Below are 15,421 nucleotides of genomic sequence, written 5' to 3' on the forward strand. Positions count from 1 at the left end.
TGTGTCTGGTATGGAGTAAAATTAACAGGAGTGGCTTGCATAACTATCAACTTATCTCCACATGTCTACACATCATTAATAGCAATGTTTCCCTACAAAAAGCTTTTATGGGCGTGGCTTGTTAGCCTTCTGAAAATATATGGTAATGCATGACTAACATCTGCCAGTGGACTTATTATAAGTACATCAACTTGGGGGGTTGACTCAATAACTGTTAAATAACTATTTATCAACATAGTACTAAAGAGCTCCTTTCACATTCATGGTATAACCTGATCTCTCTGCGAGAGGAGGACTGATAAAGGTGTTGAAATAGAAAAGTAAAAAAATTACTTACTGGTAATTCCAATTCTCCAGCATTGGTATCTTTCATATAGTCCTGTTCTTGAAATAGTCCCCATCTCCAGACTGGGAACCCTCTACTAAGAGTTCCAAATATGGCGACGTAACAAATGAAGCATGTGAATCTATGGAAGATCCAATGCTGTAGAAATTAGGAAATACCGCAGGAAACTGTAATTCCAAGTCAGATTTCCACTGCAATTCCTCATGTTAGCCTAGACTTTCAAGCAGAGTTTTCACAGAAAGCAGGATCTCTCACCTAGGATGGTTGTTAGCATTAATCATAACAGTCTCCTTTGTTATGTTTCATCGTTTGGCTTCAAAATACTGGGAAGACTAGGATTTTAGAGACAACAGCAATTTGAAACGCTGAACGGAATTACACCAAATTTGTCAGAAAGCTAGATCCTGGTCCATAACTGAGTGTTTGTAATTTAATGTAATTCTGTTCAGTAGTTTTGGAATTACTAAAGAAAAAAGATTTATGATGTATATCTAGAGACGCAGATCCACTGCACCAACAACATGCTATGATTTGCTGGCCATAATCTGAGAGAAAAGCTGCAGCTGCCATTTTGTTAATAGGGACAAGGTTCCTGGGGGGGGGGTGCACTTACACACCCATTCACGTATTCAGGACACCACTCACACACCCACACAGACACTACACATCTCCTCACACATCCACCCAGTCACTCTCACACCCAGTTACACACTCACACAGCCACTAACACACCCATTCACATGCATAGAGCCCCTCACACAGTTACTTACATAGCTACTCACACACAGGCAGTGATACAATGATCTCAATTGCATTAGGATATGTTTGCATTAAATGTGTATTTGTTTTGTACTGAATGTGTGCTTTTGGTTGGGGACGGATTCGAGGATCTGCCTGCAACATTGCAGGCAGACCTGTTATTTGGCAGAGGATCCATGGCCTATTCGCAGATCCGACTGAGACATTAGAAAAAAAGGACTTGAAAACAAAAAGAAACAGTGTTTGGGAAAAGAGTTGGGTCTGAAAAGAGCCTTTGTGTTTATGATGTGTAGATGATAAATAGACATAGAACAGGATGCAGTCTTTTAAGGTGCTGAGAAACACCCTGTTGCCTGTATAATGACTCCATCTTTTCAAAATATTCCTTCCATATCGAAGCATAAGTTGTTATGGTATATAGAGTTCATGTTGTCGTCTCAGATAAATTCAGAAACAGCTTTATTGACATGTTTAATAGTTTTCTCCATCTGTGAACAAAATTGGGTTGACCACTATCATTTCTGTCTCTGGCAAAGGTTAGCGAACACCAAGGCAGTATGTGGGAAAAGTGACATATTTTCAAAAGTTATCTTTCATTAGGATTTCCAGTCTCATCCCAGTACTTATGCCTAGGTCATTGCCACCGCAGTGCACAATCATGAGGTCTGGATGTTGGCAATCAACAATGCTTTCAACAAAAGGCAGCCACTAATGCCACTTTGACGTTCTCTGGCCAACCCAAATAATGTCTACATTAGGTTAACCGAGGTCCATGTCAATGCCACTCTTTCTAGCGCTCTCGCTGGCCCAAAATACAAAACTACTAAAATATAACCCACAATCCACACTCTGACCATTTTGGAGACAAGCAGGAGTAGCACACAGGAAAATGCTCCGACAGAATGACGCGGTTTTGAAGATTAAAGGCAGTTACAATGGAGGACAGCAAGTAAAATATAAAAGAACATATTTAATTGGATGGTGGAGATGTACAGGTTTTTACAACTAGGCAGTGACTTTAAGAAAAAAGTAACAAACTCTGTGATTGGCTTTGGAAAACTAAAAAAAAGTTATATGTTTGGGATATGCTTGGAATTGCTAACAGACAATTGGAAACATGGTTACTTTGGAAAAAGAGTTAAAAGAGTGTGGAGGGAACAAGAAACTGCAGTGTGAAACTGAAAAGCAAACGATTATACAAAAATTGCTCAGTCGGGAGTGTATAGCTTGTTATTGCCAATAGTTTAGAAAATAAAATATAGATGAAAAGCATTAACAGTAGATTGTTCAATGCTTTTAAGGGGTTCCACGTGGATCCGTGGATTCACAAAGGGGGCTGCTCTCAGTAAATATGCAGATTTGGAAAGAACCTACTAAATTGGGCTTCTTTACAGGAAACATGGAAAGGGTTAAACAATAGTGACCGTTCAGAAGTGTTGTACCAAAAATAAAAGATGAAAGGAAGTCTGCGATTTGTACAGTACTGGAGTATGAGTGAGAGTACAGTGAGAAGGGAAGTCATTATTGGTCAGGATTGCCACATTTCTGAGTTGGGATCTGCAGTGGAAAACAGATGTTAACAGATCATAAAAAAAGTTGGACAACAGAAAAGATTTTACAGGTATGTTAATTAGGTAGTCTATAAAAAAGTATATTTAAAGAACTGAGTGTATATAAGCTGAAAGAAATTGTGTAGCTTCAAGATACTAAAGTAAAAGGCAAAAAAGGAGATTATATGAGAAAGTTAACTAAAAATATAGTGAGCAGCAAAGAAGGAAGATGAAATGCTATACTGAAAATTTAGTTATTTTATTAAGCTAGTATTAATGAAACATGGAAAGGGTTAAAAAATAGTGACCGTTTAGAACTGTTGTAACAAAAATAAAAGATGAAAGGAAGTCTGCAATTTGTACAGTACAGGAGTATGAGTGAGAGCACAGTGAGAAGGGAAGTCATTATTGGTACTTTTGTACTGAGAGTGGAGGTGGATTGACACATTTCTAAGTTGAGATCTGCAGCGGAAAACAGATGTTAACAGATCATAACAAAAAGTTGGACAACAGCAAAGGGTTTACAGGTATGTTAATTTAGTAGTCTATAAAAAAGTTTAAAAAACTGAGTGTGTATAAGCTGAAAGAAATTGTGTACCTTCAAGATACTAAAGTAAAAGGCAAAATAGAAAGGAGGTTCAATGAGAACCTTAACTAAAAGTATAGTGAGCAGCAAAGAAAGGAAGTGGAAATGCTATACTGAAATTTTTGTTATTTTAATAAGCCAGTATAAATTAATGTGTTTGAAATTAGATGTGGGTAGTTGATTATAGTATGTAATTTATACCCAGTCCCAAAGTCAGGCAGACACACACCCAGCTACAGTCTCACAAAGGCATTTATGTACCCACCATTCATATAACCGGTGACTAACACACTCCGTCATACACATATAAAACCCATCACACACCCATTTACACACCTATACATCCACTTACATAGTCATTCATACACCCATACAGGCAGTCACACACATTCACACAACTATACAGCCATTCATGTACCCAGTATTCATACAGTCCGCTACACACGCACTTATACATCCATACACCCAGTCACCTACCTATACAGTCACTCACATACCTAAACACAAAACCATACAGCCACTCACACACCCAGTTAGACAGCGACAGAGGAAACTGCACATCCCCTCACACACCCACATAGCCCTTATGTGCACACCACTAACAGAACTACTTCCACACAGTTACACACCAAAACACCCACTAACATATCCAGTCACCAATCCATACAGCCAATTATATACTGATTTAGGTAACCTTACAGTCACTAACACACCCACACAGCTACTTACACATCCAGTGACACACCCACAGAGGCACTGATACACTCACTCGCATATACACTCAACCACTCACACACCCAGTTACCACCTGTACAGCCACTCATATACTCAAAATTCACCCACACTTACACAGCCTCTTACACACTGACATAACCACTTATGTGGCTACTCACTTGTTTATAGTATGCAATCTAATATCTACTTATGTTAAAAGAGGAATGGAAGATGGAACAGTGAGGTGAAAAAAATGCAAGAATTATTCTTTTTGATAGCATTCATAAACTGGGAAACAGATTACATTTTTAGTGCAAATGGCATAATGCATTTGCCACAACAAGTCACCCTGTCTTGCAGTTTTGGTGAGACAGCAGAAATGGTAACCATATGTTTACATGGTAAGGACCCCACAGATGGATAGCTGCTGATGATGATATACCATCTTCCCTCTTTCTCATCATCCTGTGATACATCCTTGTATGGTTTTGAGTTGTTTCCCCATAGAGGATGTGTCTTGTGAATACTTCTTCCCTGTACCTCTTGACTTTGTTTGCTGCATATATTGCACTGGACAATTTTTACAGCAACTTTCTTTTCTACTGAAGGGAAGAAGAAATTATTTAAAATGTCGGAAGATTTCTTTGGAGGTGGTAAGTACTCTTCTCCGTCCTGCTCATCCCCTTCTCTTCTATCTTCACCAGAAGACATCCCGACTTTAAAACTCTGTACTTTTGAAGGAAAACTAATAACAGGATGGAGCTGTGGTTTTCAGCCAGTCTCCAGATAGAAGTGAAACCAAAATAACAGATTTAGGGTGTGGTTTGCAATGTAGACTGATGGAGACTTACTGTATCCAATGAGAAGTTGAGGTTTGCGTGTGTTCCTGGAGTAGCAACGGATTTGTGGTGGCATAGTGGAGGATCCACAAATCCATAAAATGAATACAAAAAAGAGAAAGACTTGTTGAATTGGAATTTATAGAGAGACTGCATAAGTTACTTTAAGTTGATTTGTTAATTGTTACTTTTAAAATGTATAATGAGAATAAATGTGTGAATTAAATGTCTTTATAAATTTGTAAAAATGTATAGTACTAAATTGGACTTATACGTGAAATTGTGGTGCAATTTATATTTACAAAAACTGTGAAATTCACTAACAAACCAAAGGTTAGGTTACAGTTAAGAAATAGCATTAAAACAAAACGTATAGATTAGCTAAAAAACCTATAAGTTACTGGGACGTTAAAGTTAGGCTCGGATTTTACACACAAAAAAACACAGAAATTCACCAGTTATAGTTACCTGAGCCAACTATAACTTACGCCCCCCGCAATGCACTGCTTATGACCTCACATATTACATCACTCCTGAAATGCCCAGTGACATCACTAATGGCATCTCAAATGACATCACAAATGACAACACTGATGATTTCACTGCTAGGATCATTCAGCAAAGTGAACTTCAATATATTTCATAATATACTGTTTACATTTTAAAAACAATGAGAGGATGGCACAGGTTCAAGACAAACAGCACAGTGCTCACTGTAACCTTAACTACTACATTCTCTTATTACGTAAAAGAAAGTTTTCAACGGATAGTCTTGTTTCTTCTGTACCACTACGCGGATCACTAATTACTAAAGTAAAACGTCTACCCATATAGGCCGCTAGTCCATTACAACTCCAGTTTGAAACCTAGAAACAGGTTTTATAGCAAATGTCAGATTTACACAAACCACTGTGTCCTAAACCCCTAGTAAAATTATTCTTCATCCGGAAGAAAGGTGTGAACATAGAGGTGAGTCTGTTGTAAATGTCTACTACACTGAGCCATCACCCTAGAGAAAGTTCTTAGTGAACAGATGAGTATTTTTACTACTCCAGTCATTCATCACAAAGGAGAGGGGTCTAAGGATACTGGTCAGGATGTCATAAAACAGAACTATACTCAGCTATCACTGTTGAGTGAAGTATCAATGACAATCTTAGACTGTTGCAAAGCAGTACAATACACATACGTCAGCAGGGGTCATGTGTCAGTGTAAAGACTAGCACACTGATAAATAGTACACCTGCTTTAAAAATGGGACTATAGATCAGATAACATAGTATTACTCAGTTGTACAGAAAGAATAATAATTTAACTTATGCAGTAGCTTAATAAATATCTTTGTCTCAGAAACCTTTATGAAACACACTCACTAGATGATGGCATCAGTGATGGAACTGACCATGTCATGAGAGGTCATAAGCCTTGCATTACGGAGGCGTAAGTTGTAGTTAGCGTAGGTTTTATGACTGCTGAATTTCTATGATTTTGTGTGTGAAAAATCTGAGACTAACTAAAACGTCCCTGTAACCTTTGTTTTTTCCCAGTGAATATAATATATACACACACACACAAAGAGAGATGTATTCCTCTATAATAGGTATTTTACATTATACACCCAAAACTTTTTTCATTTGAATAAAGAAACAGCAGGACCTCATGAACCTGTTACAAAGTAAGCCATGCGCTGTCATTTAGGGCGATCTATAATGAAGTTTTTGCCAAATTGCTGGCATGGAAAAGTGCGGGACTGATTACAATGGATGAATACAAGTTTCTCAAAAAGGAGAACCCGACAGTACCAACAATTTATTTCATACCCAAAATTCATAAAAACCCCAAGAAACAAACGGGAAGACCAATAATCTCAGCTCAAAATAGCTTACTTGAAAACATGGCACAGTACTTAGATTTTTTCTTACAGGAACACGTGCAAAAGCTACCCTCATATATAAAAGATACCAGTGATTTTCTTAAGATACGGAATAAGTTTGTCTGGCAGGAAGATTATCTTCTGTTAACACCCGATGTAACATCACTCTACACGAGTATAAACCATAAGGATGGACTGAGGGCACTGGAATTCTATCTGGAGGGAAGACCATCACAAATATCTCAACATAGCAAGATGTTGCTAAACATGGTGAACATTTGCCTAAACAACGTGTTCTTGTTTCAAAATATGTTTTATCAACAGATGCGAGGTATAGCCATGGGTGCAAGCTTCTCCCCCAGTTATGCATGTTACACATGAGCTGGTGGGGGGAGCTGGTACTGGGAAAAACAGATGGTGCCTATCTGAAAAACAATGTGAAATTATGGCTTCGTTTTATAGATGATTTGTTTATTATTTGGAAGGGAACACAAGAAAGTGCAATGAAATTTGTAACTATTATTAATGCCAACAGAGTTAATTTGAATTTTACTGCTACGATTAATGACACAATGATACAGTTTCTGGATGTACAGATATACATTGAGAATCGCAAAATAGAAACTTGAGTATACCACAAGGAAACAGCTGGTAATACAATCCTGCATGTTACAAGCTTTCACCCATGACACCTAGTGGAGAGTATACCATATGGGGAAATGCTTAGAGTTAAACGAATATGCAGCAACCAGCAAGATCTCATTATGGCGCAATAGGCCAGTAAGAAAAGATTTTTAGAACGAGGTTACTTGAGAAAAACCTTAGAAGCTGCCATCTCCAAAACAAACATTCTGAACAGGGTAGATTTACTAGTGACTAAGAAAACTAACCTTGAAACAGAGAGTCACATTTTCCCTGTTTCAGCTGCAAGTAAAGACAGATATAAGAGCCATATCTAAAACCAGTGGCGAACTACGGATGATATTGGCCTTTAACAAGCAGGACAAGGCATTGAGGAAGATTATCAGACAGAACTGGCCGATAGTTCTCAGTGAACCTATAATAGTCCAATCACTCCCAAAAAAATCTGTCTATTACACACAGAAAGGCACCCTCAATGAGCAACTGTTCTTCTATAGAGTAGTCCTGAGATAAAAGAACAAACAAATTGGCTCTTCAAACGAAGGGATTCATTAAATGTAAAAATTGTAAAGCATGCCAATACGGGATAAAAAAACACGTCGTATAGTATCCCGTTCAGTAATAAGGAATGTAAATTCACAAAACCTTCGACATGCAAGACTGATCATGCAATATATGTGCTGGAGTGTTCTTGTGGCTTACCCTATGTGGGCAGCACCAAACTCCAAGCCCACTAAAGAATACTCCAGCACATATCAGCAATAGTGAATCATGACTCAACCTATTGAGTTGCTCGTCACTTTAAGAAAAAACATGACACGAATCTTGAGCACTTTAAATACTACATAATCGATGCAGTACCCATCAATAGGAGAGGAGGAAATAGAGAGGGGACATTGAGAAAACTAGAAACCCAATATATATTGGAGATAGACTCAAAGTATCCGAGTGGGTTAAACACAACAGAACATTTATTTACCTGTCTCTAATTTTAGCGCAGCAGCTACACTCACATTCCAAGGTCACAGAAAACAAGGTACCAAGAGGCTATACACGCATGAGTGAGGACATAAGGCTGACTAGTTATACAGTCCTTACCATTTACTCAGTGGGAAGAAACCCACTTTGAACGAAGGGTATTTAAACCATCTTAATGTCATGCATTTGTTATTGATACTAAGGAATTACCTGCTGCCTGATCCCTTAACCAAAATGTACTATGGTTTTTTAGACAAACATGAAAGCACTTTAAGGAGTGACATGCACATATCACATTTTTTTGCACAAACATATTTTATTATTCTGCACTTGCGCTTTAAACCGTCATCAACTAAATATGTTTATCAGATATACCGAATCGACGGTAGAGATGCACTATTTTGTTTTTCACATGTATGATGGTAAGATGATTACTACTGAATGGAGACAATAACTTTCTGACTTATAACAGGCAGAATACTAAGTACAATGGATGAAAAACATGGATTTAAGCCGATATTTTATTTGCTATTTTTCAATTATATTTTATAGGATTTTAGCATTGCAAGTATTTAATTATTTATGGATTGCTTGTACAAACATTTCTAATTACTATTTTTATTATGAATGTTGTTATAACCAGTGGTACGCGAGTCATCAGGAATGTGAAGTATGTTTTTACTCTTCATGGTTGAAAGTGTTTGAACAGAGCACCGGTCTCTTTAAAAGTTTTAAAAAACGATGTAGCGCTTGTCATGTGAACAAGGCCCGGAAGGGCTGAAACGCGTGATGGCAGACTGCAACAAATAAAAGAATATTTGCACTAATCCTGAGATCCGTGCCCATGTGCTGGATTTGTGGGAAGAAGCAGAGGAAACGTGTATTGGTATTGATATATATATATATATTTATATATTCACTGAAAAAACCATAGGTTATAGACCATGTATAGTTAGGAATTTGCATTTACAAAACCTTGAAAATTCACTGAAAAAACCGTAGGTTAGAGACCATATATAGTTAGCTGGACATTTTATTGATATAAAACCAATGAAATTCCATATATAGTTAGTTGCACTAACTATATATTTCGCGCTTCCGCAATCCAATGCTGATGATGTCAAATATTACATCATTCATGACATGGTCAGTGACATCACTGATGACATCACTGATGACATCACTGATGACATCATCCAGTGACTGTGTGTTTTTTTAAATTTTAAATATGTTTTACATATTGAAGAATGAGTGGATGTATAAGAGTATGGATGAAGGATTTGATTGTATCAGTGAGTAAGTATCTGTTAGTATATGTGTAAAAATGTAAGGTGTTCTGTGTTTAACTGTATAGATGAAGAAATCAAAGTGTGATTGATTCTTTACAGGACTGACTAGGTGTGTGAGTAACTCCATGGATGAGTGGCAGTGTGTGAGTGTCTGCATAGGTGTATGAGTGCATATGATAGTGTTGTAACGATGAGTGACTGTATGTACGAGTGATTGTATGGGTGAATGAGTGAATGTGTGGGTAGCCGTAGGAATCAGTGAGTGCGTATGTAGTAAATGTTATTCGTGTGTCAATGGTTTCAAAAATGATACTCTGTATTTTACACTAGGTGTAACAGAGGTTATATTAGAGTGTAAGGAGGTGCATTGTATTATCAAATGAAGTATATCATCAGTGGTGTGATCATTGATGTTAAATAAGATGTCATCAGTGATGTCATCAGTGATGTCATTTGAGATGTCATCAGTGATGTCATCAGTGATGTCACTGACCATGTCATGAATGATGTAATATGTGACATCATCAGCATTGGATTGCGGATGCGCGAAATATATAGTTAGTGCAACTAACTATATATGGAATTTCATTGGTTTTATATCAATAAAATGTCCAGCTAACTATATATGGTCTCTAACCTATGGTTTTTCAGTGAATTTTCAAGGTTTTGTAAATGCAAATTCCTAACTATATATGGTCTATAACCTATGGTTTTTTCAGTGAATTTCATTGGTTTTTTAAAAGCTAATATCTATAGCTGTAAAATATATTCTTTATTACGTGACGTATCACGTAGCCACGTGAGACGCCTCATGAGGTGTCGCATAACCGTGACGTATCGGCTCTGCAGCGCAAACAAAACCCGTAACGTAAGCGCGCCGGAGCACGCTTACAGATATATATATTTTTTTTAACCTTAATTAGACAAAATCCACACATGCACATATCTTGAGGCCTTGCAAAGGCACATCAAACAAACAGTCCCTACAATTTTGCCAAGTTTGGCGGAAATCTATTCCCGTAAATTTTATTTTACTGTTTCTCTTGGTTTTCCCCTTGTTACGCTTACCGGAACGCTACCCGGTACGCGAACCGGACGCTGCAAAAACACAAGATGTTGGACTCCTGTTACGCTGCCGGTTAGCTGCCCGGTTCGCGTACCGGGAAGCGCCTCTACCACGAAAAATCGATTTTTTTTTTTTTTGCCCCGCGGGGCACTTTAATAGCCCCCTCATCAATCCTAGGGGGTCAGGAGGGGTCTACCTTACCCCCTTTCCTTCATTTACACCTTTTTTTTTCCACCTCTTGTCTCTCGATCCTACCGAGAGACAAGATGGCGGCCGATCCGGACTGTTTACAATGTTGACAGCCAATCAGCTTCTCCTCAGACTCCCGTTACGCTGCCGGTTAGCTGCCCGGTTCGCGTATCCGGACGCGCCTCTACGGCGAAAAATTGCAAAAAAACATTTTTTTTATTTTTTGCCCCGCGGGGCACTTTAATATCCCCCTCATCAATCTAGGGGGTCAGGAGGGGTCTACCTTGCCCCCTTTCCTTCATTTCCCCCTTAGTTTTTCATCACCTCTTGTCTCTCGATCCTACCGAGAGACAAGATGGCGGCCGTTCCGGACTGTTTAGAATGTTGACAGACACCGGAGAGCCAATCAGCTTCGCTTTGCGAAGTTCCGTTACGCGTCAGGTACGCGAACCGGGGCGCTAACCGGAGCGCTGTCACAGATATATCTGTTTTTTAAAACGTTAATTTCTCAAAATCCACTGGAGCACATATATTGAGACATAGCAAAGGCACGTCGGGCAAACCATATCTACAATTTTGCCAAGTTTCGTGTAAATCCATTCAGCCGTTCAAGCTAAAAGTGATTCCAACCGCCCTATGGAAAAATGAATGGAAAAAACGCGTTTTGGGACCCCCCTTTTTTCTCGGCCCCCCCTTGACGACACCCCCCCAAATTTTCAGGGGCTGCTCAGAAACAAAATGTGCCATTTTCCTGAAAATTTCAGCCAATTCCGTCCACAAACGCCAAAGTTATTCGACATAGAATTTCCAGAAATGCCATAGGAAAAAAATCCTAACTATATATACCTACTGGCGACTGCCAGTAGGTAATATATATATATATATATATATATATATATATATATATATATATATATATATATATATATATATATATATATATATATATATATATATATACGCACAAACACATAGAGAGAGAGATATGTATTCCTCTATAATAGGCTTCTTATAATATACATCAAAATCTTTTTTCATTTGAATAAAGAAACAGCAGGACCTCATGTGCTTGTCAAAGCCAGAGTCGAAATCAAATTGGAGATCAGTAACCTCTTATCTGGTAGACTATCTAATTGCAGATTCCTTACCTTAGAATTATCCCCGGGCATGTGACTGGGTCTGGAAAAAATGTTGTGAGCAGTACTCCGCATACTGGTAGGTGGCGTTGTAAGGCTCGGCTTAGCGTTGTCCACGGCGAAAGTGACATTTGTGTGCTGATATAGGCGCCACCTTGGCACGTTGACGTCAGTTACTTTTCAGGACTTTCCACACCAGAAGCAGGGAACCACGAAATACACTGACCACTGGAGTTGAAAGCTAGGGCCCTGAAAGGAGAAAGCCCTGTCCCTAGAAATCCATTTGCAGAGCAAGGAGGATAGGTGGGTCAGAAAGGATTCTGCCGTTAGGTAGAGTCTCTACCAGTTAAGGCATTCCTTATAGTAAGTAACTTATTCATCTGATCATCTGCTAGAGACTTCAAGCCGCATATTCCTTACCTTAGAATAGATCCTCCCCGGTAGTGGGTCTGGGTACCAAGTTTACACAAGGAAATCTGGCAGGAACGAACGGGCAAAGTGCCCATCCCTTGGACCGGACTGTCCAGACAGTAGTGTTTGGTGCATGTGCAGGGAAGCCCATGTTGCTCCCTGGCAGATTTATAGGATTGAAACTCTACAAGCTGGTGCAGTTGTTGCATCTTTAGTTCTGGTGGAAGATGCACGCAAACCCTCAAGGGGTTGCTTTTTAGCCAATGCATAGCAGAGTTTTATACAGAGTACGATACATCATGAGACGGTCCTTTTCTGTACATACTCTCACACACGAGCAAATGATTGATCAAGAATTCTAACTGGGTAAGAAAAGAGATTCCTTCTTTATCAGGAAGTTGGCATTCGCTGCTGCTGTATCCAAAGGTATTGGACTATCCAAAAATATTGGAGAAGACGCCTCACTCACTTACCTTGACATGCTTCATCATCGGTGCCTATCCACACCCTGGTAAGATGGTACCACCAGGGCAGACTCAACCATAAATGGAATGGGAGTTTGAAGATGAAGTAAAGCTGGACATGCAGGGATCCAGAAAAGTGATTTGTTAAAAATGCCTCTAGGTATACCCATAGAGACTTCTTTATTTTGAGAGTACCTGGGGAATAAATAAAATCATGAATTTCTTGGGTTCTATTGAATATAAATGTTCAATTAAACCCTTCTTGCCAACATGTTCCGACCCACTCCAGTAGCCCGATCAGGTCTGAGGCTGCGGCAGGGCTAAGTTTTGTGTATCCCTGCTCTCTCTCGTGCACGCACACCATGCACAATCGTGAGGCCTAATGCTCTCACCTGCCTTGATCTTTTTCCAGAGGATTTTCTGTAGGATAGAAAGGTCAATCAAGAAATAAACAATGAGGTGACTTCCAACTCAGTGTTTCATTCTGAATTACATTCAAGAGTCTCAATCATATCGAATGATGAACGACCCTGTTTCATTGACAAATGACACTTATCTATATACATCTATTCTGACACTGACTTTGTCCCTTTAAAACGGTGATTTGGTGCTCCCTGGTAAATGTGAGTTATTATTTAGGTCTTCATCTTTGTAGTTAAGGTGATTGCTGTCCTCTCTTTATATATATATATATATATATATATATATATATATATATATATATATATATATATATATATATATATATATATATATATATATATATATATATATATATATATATATATATATATATATATATATATATATATATATATATATATATATATATATATATATATATATATATATATGTAAGAGCAAATGTCCTGGGACTTTGGGTGAGCACACAACCACCTCCTGCCTTCCAGCTCTACTTGTGCAGCCTGCCGTTTTAAGCATCCGTTTGTCGTTCGTATTGCCAACGCGTTTCGGGGCCCGACAGCCCCTTCTTCCTGGGCAGACAAAGCTTCAATGAGACCTGCATTGATTCATTCACCAACTTTATTGACAACATTTCCCTCCACTGGGCGTGTTCTCATCTCTCGCGCCCCTGGTGCATGATGGGAAATGCAGTTCATGATGCCGGTAGTTATTTCCTTTAAGTAAGTTCATCGACGCTGTCTTTTGGTCATTATATACAATTTCGTTAATCCTCTGAGTGAGGTGCCGGATGATTATAGGCAGGCTGAATTCGCACTTTGGACGTGGTGCTGCGCTGTCGTGAACAGTTCCGACATAGCCTACTTGCTGTGGGTTGTTGTTCTCTCCAGCCTGTAGTGGTGCCTCTCCCCGCGGCCAGGCAGCCGCGTGAAAATGTAAGAGCAAATGTCCTGGGACTTTGGGTGAGCACACAACCACCTCCTGCCTTCCAGCTCTACTTGTGCAGCCTGCCGTTTTAAGCATCCGTTTGTCGTTCGTATTGCCAACGCGTTTCGGGGCCCGACAGCCCCTTCTTCCTGGGCAGACAAAGCTTCAATGAGACCTGCATTGATTCATTCACCAACTTTATTGACAACATTTCCCTCCACTGGGCGTGTTCTCATCTCTCGCGCCCCTGGTGCATGATGGGAAATGCAGTTCATGATGCCGGTAGTTATTTCCACTACAGGCTGGAGAGAACAACAACCCACAGCAAGTAGGCTATGTCGGAACTGTTCACGACAGCGCAGCACCACGTCCAAAGTGCGAATTCAGCCTGCCTATAATCATCCGGCACCTCACTCAGAGGATTAACGAAATTGTATATAATGACCAAAAGACAGCGTCGATGAACTTACTTAAAGGAAATAACTACCGGCATCATGAACTGCATTTCCCATCATGCACCAGGGGCGCGAGAGATGAGAACACGCCCAGTGGAGGGAAATGTTGTCAATAAAGTTGGTGAATGAATCAATGCAGGTCTCATTGAAGCTTTGTCTGCCCAGGAAGAAGGGGCTGTCGGGCCCCGAAACGCGTTGGCAATACGAACGACAAACGGATGCTTAAAACGGCAGGCTGCACAAGTAGAGCTGGAAGGCAGGAGGTGGTTGTGTGCTCACCCAAAGTCCCAGGACATTTGCTCTTACATTTTCACGCGGCTGCCTGGCCGCGGGGAGAGGCACCACTACAGGCTGGAGAGAACAACAACCCACAGCAAGTAGGCTATGTCGGAACTGTTCACGACAGCGCAGCACCACGTCCAAAGTGCGAATTCAGCCTGCCTATAATCATCCGGCACCTCACTCAGAGGATTAACGAAATTGTATATAATGACCAAAAGACAGCGTCGATGAACTTACTTAAAGGAAATAACTACCGGCATCATGAACTGCATTTCCCATCATGCACCAGGGGCGCGAGAGATGAGAACACGCCCAGTGGAGGGAAATGTTGTCAATAAAGTTGGTGAATGAATCAATGCAGGTCTCATTGAAGCTTTGTCTGCCCAGGAAGAAGGGGCTGTCGGGCCCCGAAACGCGTTGGCAATACGAACGACAAACGGATGCTTAAAACGGCAGGCTGCACAAGTAGAGCTGGAAGGCAGGAGGTGGTTG

The 15,421-nt window shown here is 39.7% G+C and overlaps 1 protein-coding gene across 1 annotated transcript in view; it reads right to left on the reverse strand.

The window, feature by feature from the left end:
• Positions 1–15,421, reverse strand: part of HYDIN (HYDIN axonemal central pair apparatus protein) — a 2,950,008-nt gene that overhangs the window by 355,865 nt on the left and 2,578,722 nt on the right. The window lies entirely within an intron of this gene.

Source organism: Lissotriton vulgaris, chromosome 12 (assembly GCF_964263255.1).
Source record: "Lissotriton vulgaris chromosome 12, aLisVul1.2, whole genome shotgun sequence".
NCBI classification, from domain to species: Eukaryota; Metazoa; Chordata; class Amphibia; order Caudata; family Salamandridae; genus Lissotriton; species Lissotriton vulgaris.